The 18,860-nt window shown below is 35.6% G+C and overlaps 1 pseudogene across 1 annotated transcript; it reads right to left on the bottom strand.

The window, feature by feature from the left end:
• Nucleotides 1-1,061: 1,061 nt before the first annotated feature.
• Nucleotides 1,062-2,148, bottom strand: LOC306639085 (olfactory receptor 4A47-like; annotated as a pseudogene). Its single transcript has one exon. The product of its transcript is annotated as an olfactory receptor 4A47-like (transcript).
• Nucleotides 2,149-18,860: the final 16,712 nt, after the last annotated feature.

An 18,860-nucleotide genomic window follows, 5' to 3' on the forward strand; every position in this document is an offset into this window, starting at 1 on the left:
ACAAACTCATATTTCCACATGGTATCATTTTCCATTATCCAATTTACTTCCTTTAACATTTTTAATGTCTTCATTAGTGCATTATAGTTATGCGATATATTTTTGTGATGAGAACACTTATCTACCCTCTTATCAAATGTCAAGCATATAATATAGTATTAACTATAGCTATCATGCTATAGTAATAATGCATGATAGCTATACTTAATAACAGAGCATAAATAACACAGATCACAGGAGACATTTTGCAGTGTAGCAAATATTGCACTTTTGGAACAACATCACTGTCCCCTTACTTTCCAACCTTTGTTCTCTGCCCCAGGATTGTGGCTATTTTGGATTCTATAAATAAATGATATCATGCAGTATTTGTCTTTTTGTGTCCAGCCTTTATCACTTGATATAATGTCCTCCAGTTTCACCCAGGTGGTCACAAGTGATAAAACTCCTTATTTGAGGAAACAAGAAAACATTTTGTTACCTGCATCTGAGACCAGTGATGAGAGATTCTGTTGAGGGAGATGTAGATTTTTTCTTCAATTTATCATGTTGTGTGGGTTCTACTTTTAATGTTACTCACCGTTAAGTATTTCATTTTTACATTACCAAGTATAATTTATATATGAAAATTTACATATGGAATGGAAATCAAAAGAAGGTATTTATATAGCCTTAAAATTTTAGAACAGAATAATAAGGATCAACATAAAAATAAGTCAATAAATAAGCTGGAGAACAGCAAAGCTAGGAATAAGAATAAACGCAAAAATTAAATAACATCAGTGCAAAGATCCCAAAATTTTATCGATTAATTTACTACATATTTAGATAAACACTCTACTACATGTGCTTGAGAACTTTCTAGTAGTGATAGACAAGACATTATAGAGTTTACATTACAGTAGGGAAACTATTAGAAGTACAACCACATATTTGATGCTTTAATTGTATTTACAAAAAATACATTGGAGGGAAAGAAAGTTAGCATCAGTTTCACAAATGTTACGCTTCCTAAGAAGACACTTTTATGGTAAGATGACTCTCCCCATAGTGGGAAACACTCATTTCCTACCTGATATGACTTTTCCTCCCCACAGTCTCTTCATAGCGTTTGTCATCTCTGATTTTCTCCGACTATAGTTGATGGGGTTCAGCATGGGAGTTATAACTGTGTAAATAACACTCAATGAGTTGTCAATGGGAAAACTCTTAGCTGGTCTTGCATACATGAAAATACATGGAACAAAGAAGAGGACAACCACAGTTTTATGGGAGCCCCAGGTAGAGAGAGTTTTCCACCTTCCTTCGTGACTTAGGTTCTTCAGAGAGTGAAAGACAACAGCATAAGACATGAGTAAGAGCAGAAACACAGTTGTGCAGATGAGTCCCCCACTGGCCATCCCCAAGAGGCCAATGACATAGGTGTCAATGCAGACAAGTTTCAATAAGGGGTACATTGTCACATATGAAATGATCAATGACATTGGGGCCACAGAATGGGGGATCATATGTAGTGACAAATTGAATTACTGAGTGCAAAAAGCTCCCCATCCAGGAAACTACCAACAACACAACACACAGAGATGGCCTCATCATAAACAAATAACGTAAGGCCTTACATATGGCCACATAGTGGTCATAGGCCATCACCAACAGAAGAAAGAACTCTGAACCACCAAAAATGTGTCCTGTAAATAGCTGAGTTATACAAAACTCAAAGGATATGATATTTTCCCTTAAGAATAAGTTGGAAATCATTTGGGGAGAAATGACTGTAGAATAAATGGCATCCATAAATGATAATGTAGCAAGAAAGAAGTACATTGGTGAGCTCAGGGTCTTACTGAAATTTATGGTCATAGTATGAGCAGATTTCCCACCATGGTCAAGATGTAGAAGAGCAAGAACATTTCAAAAACACTTTGTGCTCCATTGGATTCTGTGTGAAGCCCAAAAGACAAAGTAATTTACATTGTTCCTCCATTCCATCTAATCTTTTATTGTTGCTAATTTCAGATAGTAAAGCAGTTCACCTACAAAACCATTAAAAATCCTTAGGAGTATTATAATACCAATCTTAATTCATTCATCCTCTGAAATATGTATAAGAAGCATCAACTTTTCTCCAACTTTCTACTGCACATGTCAGTGATAATGAAAAAAGATGGGATTTCCTATCCTAAGTACAGTGATGGAATCAGGATGTAAATGACAACATGATCATTCTCATAAGGGTCTTATTTGTATCATGCTATCAATTCACAGTGCTGGAATTTATAAATCAATTGCATTATGGTACACCTCTCACAGGAGCCCATAATTGGATATTAAAAGGAGATGTAAAATTACAAGAAATGAAAAACTAATTTCATGAGAAAATGAATTTTCATGCATTTTCTTGCATTTCATGAGAAAATGTGTTTCATGATAAACACATGGAGTCACAAAGTTGTAATAGCAAAGATTCACTTAAGATCATTTTCTCTACACAGAGCCAGCCACAAATCCCCAAGCCAGCGGAGACCTCCGACCCGCAAGCACACTTTGGGACCAGGGCAGGGCAGCCAGAGACCTCTCCAGGTGGCCCTGCCCACTCTGGCCGCAGGCTTTTTCCATGGGGCGATCAAAGTTGGCAGACTAGAGGGTGACTGCATCTCCAGTTGCTCCAGAACCCAAGATTCAAGAAGGGGAGGCATTGAGAGGCTCAGACTAAAATAGAGCCACGGGGTGAGTATCCCCCACCTGGTGAGGTTCAGCCCAGGTGGCAGGCCTGGATTCGGGTGGCTTATTAGAGTAGGTCAGGGCAGCTAGAGTCTCCCCCAGGCAGCCCTGAGCACTCCTGCGGTGGGCTCCTCCCACAGGGCCAGATAATCCAGCTTCTCCGAGCAGGCCCCCCAGTGAGAGACTTTCTGCACACAACCATCTTCAAGTCCCTGAGCCAGCGTGCAGCGAGCTCCGCCCCACCCACAGGTTGCTTCAGAACAGGACAGGGCAGCCAGGGACTGCCCCAGTCATCCCGGCTCCCTCCGGCGGGAAATACCTTTCCAGGCTAGCTTCTCGGAGCAGACCGCCCAGTGAGATCCTTTCCACACAGAGCCAGACACAAGTCCCCAAGCCAGAGGAGACCTCCCACCCACAAGCAGCCTCTGGAACCAGGGCAGGGCAGCCAGAGACCTCTCCAGGCAGCCCTGCTCCCTCCTAGATACTATATCAATAAACCTAGATACTATATCAATAAAACTCAATGACAGCACAGCAGAAGATATGTCAGAAAGGGAGTTCAGAATGTACATAATTAAAACAATCAGGGAAGCAAACGAGGAGATGAAAGAGCAAATGCAGGCATTAAATGATCACACCAATCAACAGTTAAAAGAGTAAATACGGGAAGCAAGAGATCATTTCAATAAAAAGTTAGAGATACTGAAAAAAAAAACCAAACAGAAATCCTTGAAATGAAGGAAACAATAAACCAAGTTAAAAACTCCATAGAAAGCATATCCAGTAGGATAGAACACCTGGAAGACAGACCTCAGATATTGAAGACAAAATATTTAATCTTGAAAACAAAGTTGACCAAACAAAAAAGATGGTAAGAAATCATGAAAAGAATCTACAAGAATTATGGGATATCATGAAAAGGCCAAATTTAAGAATTATTGGGATTGAGGAAGGCTTAGAGAAACAAAGCAAAGGAATGAACAATCTATTCTATGAAATAATATCAGAAAATTTCCCAAATCTGTAGAATGAAATGGAAAACCAACTACAAGAGGTTTATATACAAAATTACAATAGACCCACATCACGGCACATTATTGTGAAAATAACTAACATACAAAATAAAGACAGAATTTTAAAAGCCACGAAAGAAAAGAATCAGATTACATTCAGGGAGAAACCAATAAGAATATCAGCAGATTTTTCAATCCAGACCCTAAAAGCTAGAAGGGCCTGGAACAACATTTACCAAGCCCTGAAAGAAAATGGATGCCAACCAAGAATCTTATACACAGCAAAACTCACTTTCAGATTTAACGATGAAATAAAATCCTTCCATGATAAACAAAAGATAAAGGAATTTACAAAAAGAAAGCCAGCATTACAGAACATTCTCAGCAAAATATTCCATGAGGAAGAGATGAAAAACAACAATGCAAATCAGCAACAGGAGGAACTACCCTAAAGGAATAGCCAAATAAAGGAGAAAGCAAATCATGTCAAAAAAACAAAAATGAGTCAAATGACTATGAATACAAATCATATCACAAAAATAACCCTGAATGTTAATGGCCTGAACTCATCAATCAAAAGACATTGACTGGCTGATTGGATTGAAAAGAAAAATCCAACAATATGCTGCCTGCAAGAGACTCATCTCATAGAAAGAGATACCCATAGACTAAAGGTGAAAGGATGGGAAAAAACATACGATGCACACGGACACAGCAAAAAAGCTGGAGGTTCCATCCTCATTTCAGATAATGTGGACTTCAAGCCAAAACTAGTCAGAAGGGATAAAGAAGGACATTACATACTGCTTAAGGGAAGCATAAATCAGCAAGACATAACAATCATAAAATATCTATGCCCCAAACATTGGCTCATCCATGTATGTCAAACAAATCCTTGTCAATTCCAGAAATCAAATAGACCACAACACAGTAATACTAGGCGATTTTAACACACCTCTGACACCGCTGGATAGATCGTGCAAACAAAAAGTGAATAAAGAAACCATAGATCTCAATAAAACAGTCAACAATTTAGACTTAACTGACATCTATAGAATATACCATCCAACAAAGAATGAATACACTTTCTTCTCAGCAGCACATGGATCCTTCTCTAAAATAGACCGTGTTTTATGCCACAAAGCTACTGTTAGCAAATACAAGAAGATAGAGATACTACCTTGTACTCTATCAGATCATAATGGATTAAAATTAGAAATAAAGGACAGAATAAAAAACAGAACTTCTCCAAAACTTGGAGATTAAATAATACACTATTATATGATGAATGGATAACAGAAGACATCAGGAGGGAAATTAAAAAATTCATAGAAGTAAATGAGAACAAAGACACATCATATCAAAACCTCTGGGACACTATGAAAGCAGTACTTAGAGGAAGATTTATTTCATGGGGCACAGTCACCAAAAGAAGTAGACATCAACAAATAAACAACTTAACACTATAGCTCAAAGCCCTAGAAAAAGAAAAGTAGACCAACACCAAAAGTAGTAGAAGACTGGAAATAGTTAAAATCATAGCCAAAATCAACAAAATTGAAACAAAAGAAACAATCGGAAAAATTAACAAAATAAATAGTTGGTTCTTTGAAAAAATAAACAAAATTGATAAACCCTTAGCCACACTAACAAAGAGAAAGAGGGAGAAAACTCAAATTACTAAAATTCGGAATGAGCAAGGAAATATCACAACAGACACGAGTGAAATACAAATCATAATTAGAAGCTATTTTGAAAATCTATACTCCAACAAAACAGAAAACCTTGAAGACATCAACAAGTTTCTAGAGACATATGAATTCCCTAAACTGAACCAGGAGGACATACACAACTTAAATAAATCAATTTCAAGCAATGAAATAGAAGAGGTCATCAAAAGCAAAGAAAAGTCCAACAAAGAAAAGTCCGGGACCAGATGGGTTGTCAGCCGAGTTCTACAAAATCTCTAAAGAAGAGCTCATTCCAATACTTCTCAAAGTATTCCATAAAATAGAAGAGGAGGGAACCCTCCCAAACTCATTCTATGAAGCCAATATCACCCTGATACCTAAACCAGACAGAGACACATCGAGGAAAGAAAATTTCAGACCAATATCCTTAATGAACATTGACGCAAATATTCTCAACAAAATCTTAGCATATCACATACAAAAATATATTAAAAAGATAGTGCACCACGATCAAGTGGGTTTCATCCCAGGGATGCAAGGTTGGTTCAACATCCAGAAATCAATAAATGTCATTCACTATATCAACAGACTAAAAGTTAAGAATCACATGATTATTTCAATAGATGCAGAAAAAGCATTTGATAAAATAGAGCACCCCTTCATGCTCAAAACACTAGAAAAAATCAGGATAGTGGGAACATTCCTTAACATTGTAAAGGCCATCTACGCTAAGCCCATGGCCAATATCATTCTAAATGGTGAAAAACTGAAAGCATTCCGCCTAAAAACTGGAACAAGGCAGGAATGCCCTCTTTCACCACTTCTATTCAATATCGTTCTTGGGACTCTAGCCAGAGCAATTAGACAAACCAAAGAAATTAAAGGGAAACGAATTGGAAAAGAAGAACTCAAACTATCCCTGTTTGCTGATGACATGATTATATATTTAGAGGAACCTGGAAATTCCACCAGAAAACTTTTAGAACTCATAAGTGAATTCAGTAAAGTAGCAGGTTACAAGATAAATGCTCATAAATCCAACACATTTTTATACATAAGTGATGAATCTTCAGAAAGAGAAATTAGGAAAACTACCCCATTCACAGTAGCCTCGAAAAAATAAAATACTTGGGAATCAATCTCACAAAAGAGGTGAAAGACCTCTACAATGAGAACTATACAACACTAAAGAAAGAAATTAAAGAACACCTTAGAAGATGGAAAGATCTTCCATGTTCTTGGATAGGAAGAATTAATATTGTCAAAATGGCCATACTACCTAAAGTGCTATACAAATTCAATGCAATTCCAATTAAAATCCCAATGATGTACCTTACAGAAATAGAGCAAGCAATTATGAAATTCATCTGGAAGAATAAGAAACCCAGAATAGCTAAAGCAATCCTTAGCAGGAAGAGTGAAACAGGGGGTATTGCAATACCAGATCTTCAACTCTACTACAAAGCAATAGTAACAAAAACGGCATGGTATTGGTACCAAAATAGAAAGGTAGATCAATGGTACAGAATAGAGGACACGGACACAAACCCAAATAAATACAATTTTCTCATACTAGACAAAGGGGCCAAAAATATGCAATGGAGAAAAGATAGTCTCTTCAACAAATGGTGCTGGGAGAATTGGAAAACCATATGCAACAGAATGAAATTAAACCCCTATCTCTCACCCTGCACAAAACTCAACTCAAAATGGATCAAGGACCTTGGAATCAGACCAGAGACCCTGCATCTTATAGAAGAAAAAGTAGATCCAAACCTTCACCTTGTTGGCTTAGGATCAGACTTCCTTAACAGGACTCCCATAGCAGAAGAAATAAAACAAGAATCAATAACTGGGATAGATTCAAACTAAAAAGCTTTCTCTCAGCAAAGGAAACTATCAGTAATGTGAAGAGAGAGCCTACAGAGTGGGAGAATATCTTTGCCACTCATACTTCAGATAGAGCGCTATTTCCAGAATCTATAAAGAACTCAAAAAACTCTACACCAAGAATACAAATAATCCAATCGACAAATTGGTAAGGAAATGAACAGACACTTCACAGAAGATGTACAAACAATCAACATATATATGAAAAAATGTTCGACATCTCTAGTAATAAGAGAAATGCAAATCAAAACTACCCTAAGATTTCATCTCACCCCAATTAGAATGGCGATTATCAAGAACACAAGCAACAACAGGTGTTGGCGAGGATGTGGGGAGAAAGGTACCCTCATACATTGCTGGTGGGGTTGCAAATTAGTGCAGCCACTCTGGAAAACAGTATGGAGATTCCTCAAAAAGCTTGGAATGGAACCACCATTTGACCCAGCTATCCCACTCCTTGGCCTATACCCAAAGGACTTAAAATCAGCATACTACAGAGATACAGCCACATCAATGTTCATAGCTGCTCAATTCACCATAGCCAGATTGTGGAACCAACCTAGATGCCCTTCAGTTGATGAATGGATAAAGAAACTGTGGCATATATATATATATATATATATATACACACACACACACACACACACACAATGGAGTATTACTCTGCCATGAAGAATGATAAAATTATGGCATTTGCAGGCAAATGGATGAAATTGGAGGATATCATGCTAAGTGAGATAAGCCAATCTCAATAAACTAAAGGACAAATGATCTCGCTGATAAGCGGATGAGGACATATAATGGGGGGTAGGAGGGGTTAGCTTTAGGGTTAGGGTTAGGTTTAGGGTTAGGGATAAGGAGGGTGGTATGAATGGAGGAAGGAAGGACTGTATAGAGGGAAAAGAGGTGTTGGAGGGGTGGGGGGTGGGAAAAAAGAATGAATCAAACAACATTGCCCTATGTAAATTTATGATTTTTAATAAAAAAAGATCATTTTCATATTAATAGTGGCAAAAATAACATGTAAAACTCTAGAACAAAAGTCAGTATATTCATTACTGGGTCTATGACTGTAAATCAACAACAATGGCAGCTTTTCCTCCAATTTCTGCTCATCTCTCTTATCCACTGGACACCTCAACCAGAAGCACCTTACCTTTCATATTTCTAGGTGTGTTCTGCTCTGATGATGTGCGTGTCCTCCAGCACATGAGAGGCCTTCTGAGCAGTTCTCCTTTTCTCTTTCACAGCCCTCAGCAGCACCACCTTCTGATGTTCACAGTTGCACCCACAGTCTCTTTGAGACAATACAGGCTTTTTCTATCATGAATCACGACAGTCTCCCAAACATCTACCACTATCCAATCCCAGAGCTTCACCCACAGTTTTAGGTATTTTTTTGTAGCTACACCTCACTTTCCAGTAGCAAAATTCATGTTTTTTTGTGAGAGCTTCTGTATCAAAGTATTCCAAACTCTTTAAGAACAGAAATCCTTTGTTTGATAGTTTGGCATGCTAGAGATTCAGAATCACCATCTGTGCTGTATTGATTTCTTCAGAAGATATTGAGGAAAAGCAGAGTGTCAGGCCTTTCTCCTTGGCTTACAGATACCTGTTTTGTGTCACATGTCAGTCTCCCTACATCCAAATCTCCCTTCTAACAGGACATCAGTCTTATTGGAACAAGGACCACTCTAATGAAACTTTTAATTTGTTGAATTCTATAAAGACCCTACATACAAAAAATTCACATTATGTGGTAGTGGAGATTTGAAACTCAGCATAAATTTGAGGAAGATGTGGAAGGAAAAGAACAAAATAAAACAGTAGTTGTTTCATGTGATTCAATGTATGACCAATAGCTATCACACTTTCAAATATCATCCCACATTGCTGAACCCTTCTTTTGGGGTCTTTACATGCACTTTCCTCCTTTTTCTAACCTGCAAATGCTCAAAGAACAATGAAATTGTCTGTCTTCACCACTGCCTCTCTCCGAATTTAAATGGGTAACTGCAACTATTTAATTTGCAACACAAACTAGATATCCATATATATTACAAAAGTGAAGTTTTAATTTTTCATGATAAATCTGTTCCTTCTCAGGTTGCCATTATCTAATAAAATGGAATTTCCTTAGCACAACTTTTTAGTCCCAGATCTCATATTCTGACACATAATGGACCTCCATTCATTGTTCCTTTCATGTTACTTATTCATACACTTATAATATTTTGTTGACCTATACTGGGACACTCCCGTTCTCATATATGGCAGATTTCTCACTGCAACCTTCTATATCCCTGATGTACTGCATGAGCCACTTGCCATATCTACCTACATTCCTCTTAGATTTCAACAGGCCTATTTCCTGAAGCAACACAAATGATCTTTTTAATCTTATTCAGATCATATCATTTCCTTGGTTAAAATCCTACAGGAGATTTTTATCACATGCTCAATATGTATTCATGGACTCCCGGACTTTCTTGCTAATTGTCTCAAATCATCTCTTGGAATTCTCCATGATCATCCTCTCAATTTTTCCCTAATGCTCAAACATCCATACTGATTTTGCATCTCTCTCTTTCCATCTGTTCTTTCATAGACACTAACTTCCAAGACCAGAAATGAGGACAACAACCTCTAAAGATGAATATTGTAGAAGTTCTGTTCTATGTTCAATCTTTTATTTTTTTATTCAGCCAACTAGTGTGTACATAGCACCTACCTTCTATCACATAAGCCTAATAAGGAAAATTTTCAGGCATCACAGAGTGTCCATAAACTCATTAAAGTTCAGTCTGCACCAAGATTATGTTTCTAGTGACTGAGCACACACCTTGTCACCTCTACTGTTCCAAATGAAGCACAAATCTTGGGGATAGAAAATGTTTGCATAATTTATTCTTTTAATTTTAAATGTATTCATGATAACTCTCATATATAAACAGACCAGCCATTATCTTCCCACAGAAGTTTTTCCCAACATTTGTATTATTGCAAATTCAATGGATATAATTTCATATGCAATGAAAAATTCACATAATTGAAAATTCTAGTTTTTCTATCAATTGTTAATGTCTTACTTTGGGAATCTTGTCTACAGTTTGAATGAGAACATTTTACTTCACTAGTAAAGAGCAGAAAATCCCTTTTCAACCCAGGATACATGCAGAAGAAATAAATCAGTAATTTTCCTGTGAATATATTTATAACAATACATCTATGTCTGTCTATTGCCTCCAGTCTTCTAACATTTGCAGAAAATCACTGTCAGCATTGTAGATGAATTTCAAATTAATTCCATGTTGAAAATAGAAAGATGAAAAATTTCCATAATAGAGTAATTTCTCAAAAAGGCAAACAAATCACATGTTCATGTAGGAAGAGAGCACTTAACTTTTTAACAAGTAATGTTTTCTCTGTAAGTTTTCTTCCAGTAACTTTATTAATAACTATCATTCAGCTCTGTACAGAGTGTCTGCTGCTATTCGTATAGTCTAATACTTGTGGGAGATATCAGGAGACAGCATTATCCTTCTTCACATAGACAATGCTTTAAACCTGCTGAAGCATCTGTTCAAACAATTATATCAAGTCCTTAAGGACAGCATTCCCTAACAAAGTTGTAGATCATCATAGGCTTTATACCAGAAAGCCACATTAACAGAGGAGTTCTACAACTGGAATGTATCCAAGACTGATTCTTTTATAATCACTTTCAAAGGGAATTCCCACATGTTTATACCTCTAAATATGCCAATAGCTTGATCACATTATTATGGTGAAGAAGATATAGCAAAAAAAAAAAAAAAACTTTCCTATGTTTCAGAAACATAGGAAAATAGACAAAACAATAATTGACAAAAATAATGTATCAGTTCATTTAGTTTTTTCCACTGAAGATGAATTTATCACTTCTTTCCACACTGCCGGATCAATTTTTTTTTTCCATTTATCTAAGAATCAATTTTCTCTCACTATTTGTATGGGACTGAAAATATTTTTAAAGGATTTATACAGTTATAACACTTGATGTTTTTGTATTTATTCATTATATTTTAAAGAATGTTACAACATCTTTTTACTTCATATTCATGCTAGTAAATGGAGATATAAGAGGTATTGAAAGAGAAAATATGATCATAAATAGATTTCATCTGATTTATGTCTTGTAACATAGTTACAACATAATAATGGGAATAACTAAACACAGTAGATAGAACAAACTGATGTCTCGCACAAGATGAGAGCAATCGCTCGGGCCATTACAGATTTCAGGGATTTGAAATTATTAATGATCTTCTCCAATGAGAGTAAAGAAGACTTCCAAATTCTGGATCAATGAAAATTCTCAACAATCTTTTAGCAAATTCAATCTGACAATGTATAAAAACAATCATGCACCATGACCAACTGAGATATATCCTAGATACATAAGGCTGATGTAGAATTCAAATATTAATTACTGCAATGAATTAAGCCAAAGGATCAAGATGAAAAAATCACATGGTTATATCAACAGCTGCAATTAAACCATTTAAAAAATTTAACACTCAACCAACACTGAGGGGAAGAATAAAAATGGTCAATAAACAATGCCTAACTTCAAGATAGTATAAGCTATGAAATTAAGACACTATAGGATTGATGAAAAGACAATAGATCAAAGGATAAGCAGAGATGTCAGTCACTTTGGAAAATTGGCAGTTCCTTTTGCATTTAAGCAAACTCACCACACAAACAAGAAAGGGGGCACCTTGGAGTTTATACAAATGAGTCAGAAGTGTAGCCGTTACAGAGAGAAACATTCAAATGTTTCTACAATCTTTGTTCATAACTGCCAAAACAAAGAATCAACCAAGATGCATTTCATCACATGAATGTATAAACACACCATGGTCCATCCACAAAATAAAATGTAATTCATTTCTTAAAAAGAAATGAGCCAAACAACATGTATCCTGTTTGTTTACAATAAATAAAAAAAGAAAAAAAAAAAAAAGAAATAAGCTACTGAGCAACAAAAAGACGTAGAGGAAACTTCACGGTATATAACCTGGTGAAAGAGCCAGTCTGAAAAGGTTACATGTTGTATGACCCCAATCATGTGACATTCCAGAGTGTGCACAAACATGGAGAAAGTAAAAATATCACTAGTTGTCAGGGTTAGAGGGAGGGACATGACTGGGTGGATCACGGAGGGTATTTTCTTTAGTGAAACTCTTCTGTGATACCATAATAGAGATGCATATCTTGTACATTTTTCCAAGTCCATAGAAAAGACAACACCAAGAGTCACAAGTGCACGCTGATGTAAAAAAGGAACTTTGAAGGACACCATTATGTCATTATGCTTTAAGCAATTGAAAAATGTACCACCATGGTGTAGGAAGTTAATAGTGTCTCCTATGATTTAAATAATTCCCAAAATTTCATGAACTAGAAACCAATGTTGAGAGGTGGGACCCTCAAGAGGAGATTAGTCCACTGGACTGATGTTGTTATCAGGGCAGTGGGTTGGTTATCACAGGAGTGGGGTCCTGATAAAGGTGAGCTTGGCCCTCCCTTGCTGTCTCATTCTTGCCCTCTCCTGCCCTTCCAACTTCACCATGGGATGATTTGGACCATCTCCAGATGCTGGAGTCATGCTCTTGTCCTTCACATTCTGAGGACTATGGACAAATTAATCTCTGTTCTTTATGAATTGATCAGCCTCAGTTATTCTGTCACAGCAGCAGAAAATGGACTAAGGTTGTGGGGGAGGCTGAGTTACTGGGGAAGAAGTCACGTAGAGGTCTAGGGACTTTGTGCTCAAATTTCTTTGGCTTTGAAACTGCTTTAAAAGTAGAATTCATTATGTTTAAACATAAAATTCCTGAGAATGAATCAGGTTCAGGAAGCACCAAACACCAGAAGATGAACTAGCTGACCAAGGGACCTATATTTGGACTTGTAGTTGTGTCAGCACAACATATGAAATAAGATGGAATAATAGTAACATTTTGAACATAGACTATTATGGATTTTAAACAGGACTGCAAAGAGGTTGAGAGAATTGATTATGGTTAACTATCTTTCCTATGATTTTATAACTTTGAGAAACTTATTTTCAACATGAAAGCATCATTTTTTTGTGAAATGAAAGGAATTATTACATTTAAAGTTTTGCTAATACAGAAAAATATGTGTAGACTGTTCATACAGTGTCAAATACACAGAAGTATGTAATAATACAGTTTTCTTTTCTTAAATGAGAATATTAAACATTCCAGACTTCTCCATTTAAAATAAATCTACATATTAAGGAGAAAGTGAATAGAAGCCAACAGTTATGTTTCAGTTAATAGAACCAAAAACCCTATCTTTTAAATCTCTTTTACCAAAGAGGAAATTGAAATCGAAATTCTAGAATGCACAAAGTTCTTCAAAAGAACGCCCTTTCTGAAAAAATGGGATATTACTATCAGTACTCAGAGGAAAATTGAGTCTTAAGTGTTTGCATTATTTAAAAAGCAAAGAAGAGGTCAAAAAATCTTGAACCAAAAATGTTAGTAAAAAAAGCATATAATTAAACTAAAATAGGTAGGAAAACAAAATGAAGATAAAATTGATTTCCTCCATTAAAAAAACCTTAGTGCTATCATATCTGTGTGTGTTTTCCATTCCTGTAACAAGCACCTGAGCTAAATTAACTTAGTAACACAATAGGTTTATTTGGCTCACCATTTCAGATGTTTTGGTCCATCACCATTTGGCCTCTTTCCTTTGGGTTTTTGGTGAAGCAACACATCATGCTGGGGAGCAAGTTGCTGAAAAATTGTTCACCACACTTATACGACATGAAAATGAAAGGAGAAATGGATCAGAGTCCCACAATCCTTTTCAAGATCATCCTCTTCAAAGACCTAAAATCTCCCACTAGCCCTCAACTCCACACATGTTAGCCATCTTTCAGTAGCCATGGAACCAACTTCTGTGGGCCCTTGGGGGACATTCCAGATACAAATGATACGAATTTATACTTGGTCATTTGATCACAAATTAATGAAAATGAGAAATTGAATAAATCACTCTCTATCCTAATCTCAGTGGTGAAAGAAGAACAAATCTCAAATTTAGAACTTATACAAAGAGACCAAAGAAAGTTTCAAAAATGTGAGTAGATTTTATTACTTGTAATAAAACAATAAATCACTGAATCAGAATCATGTAAAATGAATTTTTTCCAGATTAAATCAGTGATATCACAGGAAATTATGAACCACAAAAATTTCAAATATATTCATTATTTTATATTAAAGATGTTTTTCTTGTAAGCAGAATATGAATGAGTCTTCTTATTCTTATGGGGTCTGCAATCTTTGCATTTTATCATGGTATTTCAACCATTTACATTTTATAATTGTTGGTAAAGTTCATTTTAAACATACCATCTTGCTATTTTTCTAGGTGCTACACAAGTTTCATATTTTTTTTCCATTTTTATGGTTTATTTTTGATTTTTTAATCTTCTTTATCTCTTATTGATATAACTCTTACTTTGAGGGCTTATAAATTATAATTTCAGCTTGGTACAGTCTAACATCAGGTGATATTTGAAAACGATGTATTTTATAAAAACTTCACATAGTAAATATATTATTTCCCTTTTGAGCCATCATGGCCAAACTACATGTGTTTAAACCCCAAATCATGATGTTTTTCCTGGGTCTTAATCAGGCATATTTTTAAAAAATTTAAGTAATATGAAAAATCTTAAATATTTTCTCATGCAGTCACCACTTTGGTGATCTTCATCTGGTAGTACAAACTGATATTCTCATCTAGAATCACTTTTAATGAGTCTGACTTCCTTTAACATCTTGAAATTAAAGCCACTGATAGCACATTTATCTTACTCTACTTTTAAGATTTTCTCTATGTTATGGACTGAGTGACTTGTTTAGGATGTGCTTTGGTTTAATTTTCTTTATGCTTAATATACCTGCCTTCCTGAAGCCTTGTGAGTCAGTATTTATGAAGTCTATCACCTTAAAAATATTTCTTTCATTATTTCTTTAAATATTTTTCTATCCTCTGATGCTGTATTTAAGTCACTTGTAGTATTCAGCAACTCACTGCTGAGAGTTTCTATTTTATGTTTTGATATAGTTTATTTCGATTGGTTTTAGTGTATCTTTTGTAATTTGTTTTAATGTCTAAAGTGCTATTAATCCCATACCCTACTTTTCTTTTTACTGCAAATAGTGTAACTTTGCCCTCTTTAGCAAACTGAGGTTCAATTATCTTTTATCTTTTATATGTCCAATTCTTGAACATACAGAATATAATTATAATCTCTTTCAATACCATTTATGCTCCCGCTAATACATGTGTCAGTTCTGAGTAGCATTCCACTATTTATTTATTCTCCTATTGCGCACCATTTAGTGCTTCTTTACATGACTTTTATTTTTGCATTGGAATCAGAATTTATTGTTTTACCATGTTTAGTATTAGATATTATTACATTTATAAATACTCCTGAGAATTGTTGTGCATTACAATTAAGTTGTCTAGAAATATTGTGATTTCTGTATGTTTCTCTCTTTATCATTTTTGAAATATTCTTCTGATTATATTTTACCAAGCAGGAGAAATGCCCATTGTAAATCTAATAACATTCCACTACTGAACAAAGATCTAAGTACTCAACCCAAGACCTGCCCCCTGTGCTGTCAGGATTCCAGTCAAGCTGGTGAAAGTAGACACTGTTCTCAGCCCAGCAAGTGCCAGGCACTTTTCTCTCTGTCTAGGTCTTTTGCTGCTGCAGGTAGTTTCTTCAAATGCATGTGCTGTGCTGAATAATTCAGGAAAAACCCTGAAATTCTCCACAGCCCTCCTTATCTTGCTCCAACTCTTGCTTCCTCTCTTTCTCACACACACACACACACACACATGTACTTTCAGGCTCCACCTCTGCCTTCTTCTGCCCTTCGGCCTTCAACCTCAGTGGCCTTGATCTCTTCAACTCACTCTTTCTTCTCCTCAAATCAAGGCATGTCCCAGAATCTTCTACTGAGAGCACAGCATGGAAGATTCCCAAAGGAAACATGCAGGGACTATTCTACAGATCAACTTGTTTCTCTCCCCTTTTCAATGTTTCCCATTAATGTTTCCTATTGTCAAATGTGTTCAAAGCCTTTTTTTCTTTGTTGCTGGCTTATAGGCTTGTTAGAGATATCAGTGTAAATCTCTCTGTTCCCCCATCATGGCCAAAATTAACATTAAAAGAAACAGTATAATTGAATATTGGAAATTTTCTATGGTCAAAAAAAAAATCATAAATCCATTTTAATAAGTTTTTAAACAAAATTAGTGAATGCTAGAGCACTTCATGAAAAATAGGTTAGGAAAATAAATGATTTATTTTTGACATAAAGGAAAGGTATAACTCTTAAACACAAAAGTCAGTACCATCCTTAATATCAAAACACTAAAAACAATGATTCTTTCCCCAAGTCATTTTAAAACAGAATATTCCTCAACTTTATGTGAAATTTTTTTAAGATATTGATTTTTCTTTTTCTTCTTCTTTTTATTTGTTCTATTTAGTTATATAGGAGAGTAGAATGCATTTTCACACATCATACATAGATTGCAAATAGAATAGTGATTTATTCAATTTCTGATTTTTATTAATTTGTGATCAAATTAGCAAGTATATATTACTATCATTTCCATCTGGAATGTCCCCCAACACTGTTCAGACAACACTAATGACAGCAGATGTGGTATATAAGAGAAATTCAGGATCACATGTAAAAAGTCCAGCTAAATGCATAACATGAACATCAACCTAGAAAACAGCATGCAAACCTAAACAGGAGTGCACAGGACGTTCCACCAAATAACTGTCATGTACTCCTCTAGTCTTTATTTCTTTAGTGCATGCCTAAGGGGTCATCCTGTCTCTTCATAGGTTGCCTTCTTTTCAAGGCTGGGGTGTTATCATAAACCTGGGGGGTTATTTTGAGCTTATCACACACACAAATAAATGTTCATAATAGAGACAAGCTGTCTTCTGTGGCCTAAGTCAGTTCTTGAAATGGAGATTTCAAGGTGACCATAAGAAGGCTCGGGAGGAACTCCCTGAAAAACAACCTAAAGTCATTTTGGTCCAGAAAAATAGAAAGACTCAGGAATGATTTCACATGAAGGGAATCCATGCCTCAGATATGATGGGAAAAATGCAATGTGTATCTATTTTCTTTTGCTACAAAGAGAATGTTATTGGGACAGTTGGTGAAGTGGTAGTAAGCTGTGTGGATGGTGTAATAATATTGTCTTAGTGTCAACCTCTCGATTTTCATCACTCTGCTGTGGTTATTTAATGAGTTCATTGTGTTTTAGAAAGGCTTAGAAGTCTAAACACCAAAGAGTCACCATGTCTCCATCTACTCATAAGCCTTTAAGTAAAAACTATTAATTCTATACATATAAATGACAGAGGACTGCAGAATAAAAAATAAGGGTATTGACATATGTCTTTAATGATGTATATATATGTGTGTGTGCACATACAAAAAAGAAAGACGAGAGTAAAAAGCAAACATAGAAAAATATGAATACGTGGGGAACCTGGGGCAAGGTTCTCCAGGATACATTACAACTTTGACCTCGGTTTGAAATATGTCTCAATCAAAATGTTTTTAAACAAAAACCTACACATGAAAAATATAGAAGTGTAAACGAAGGTAGGAACAATATACTCGATGGATACTTTTTGTTCAATGTATGCAAACAGGGCTGAAGACCTTGTCATTATCCATAGGTAAAAATCCTACCATACCTGAGCAGAGGGATGACGTGTGGATTTGATCTGGATGTTCTCTCAAGGTCATTGCATAGGGTTTTCAACCTTAATAAACCCTTGTTTGCACTGCTGTAAAATGGGTCCAATAAGAGTACCTACTTCATGATGTTATTGGATGAATCAATACTCTGATTAAACACATGGAATCCCACATAGCATGCGTAGAACAAGTCCTAAAAAGGATAAGTGTTTTATAAATTCTGAGTGTGATTATTACTCACAAATCTTCCCGATAAAATATCACGAAAGCTCTTCTTAAACTGTGTCAGAAAATAAACTGTTTTTAAAGGTAAAACTATTTCTATAAAGTACTCATTTTTCAACAATTGTTTACTGTGTCCAGCAGGATTATAAGGGTTAAGGATGAAGCAGTTTATATTCTAGAAAAAAACAAATAAGTAAAAATTTTAAGTAAAATATATAGAGAACTGATCAACAGTGCTAACCCTAAGTGTATAATTGAAATTTATCTGTGACAGGGATAAAATATATTGGGGCAAATTCCACTTTGGTTTTTTTACCAAGGATTAAACCGAGTCTAGCTAAGTTGCATACAACCTCACTTAGTTGCTGAGGCTGACTTTGAACTTGTGATCCCCCTGTCTCAGTCTCAGGAGCAGTTGGGATTGCAGGTGTGCACTACTGTGCCTGGCTATTTCCTGGGAAACAAATTATCTAAAAGTT

Source organism: Sciurus vulgaris (genome assembly GCF_902686455.1).
Source record: "Sciurus vulgaris genome assembly, chromosome: 11".
Classification (NCBI taxonomy): Eukaryota; Metazoa; Chordata; class Mammalia; order Rodentia; family Sciuridae; genus Sciurus; species Sciurus vulgaris.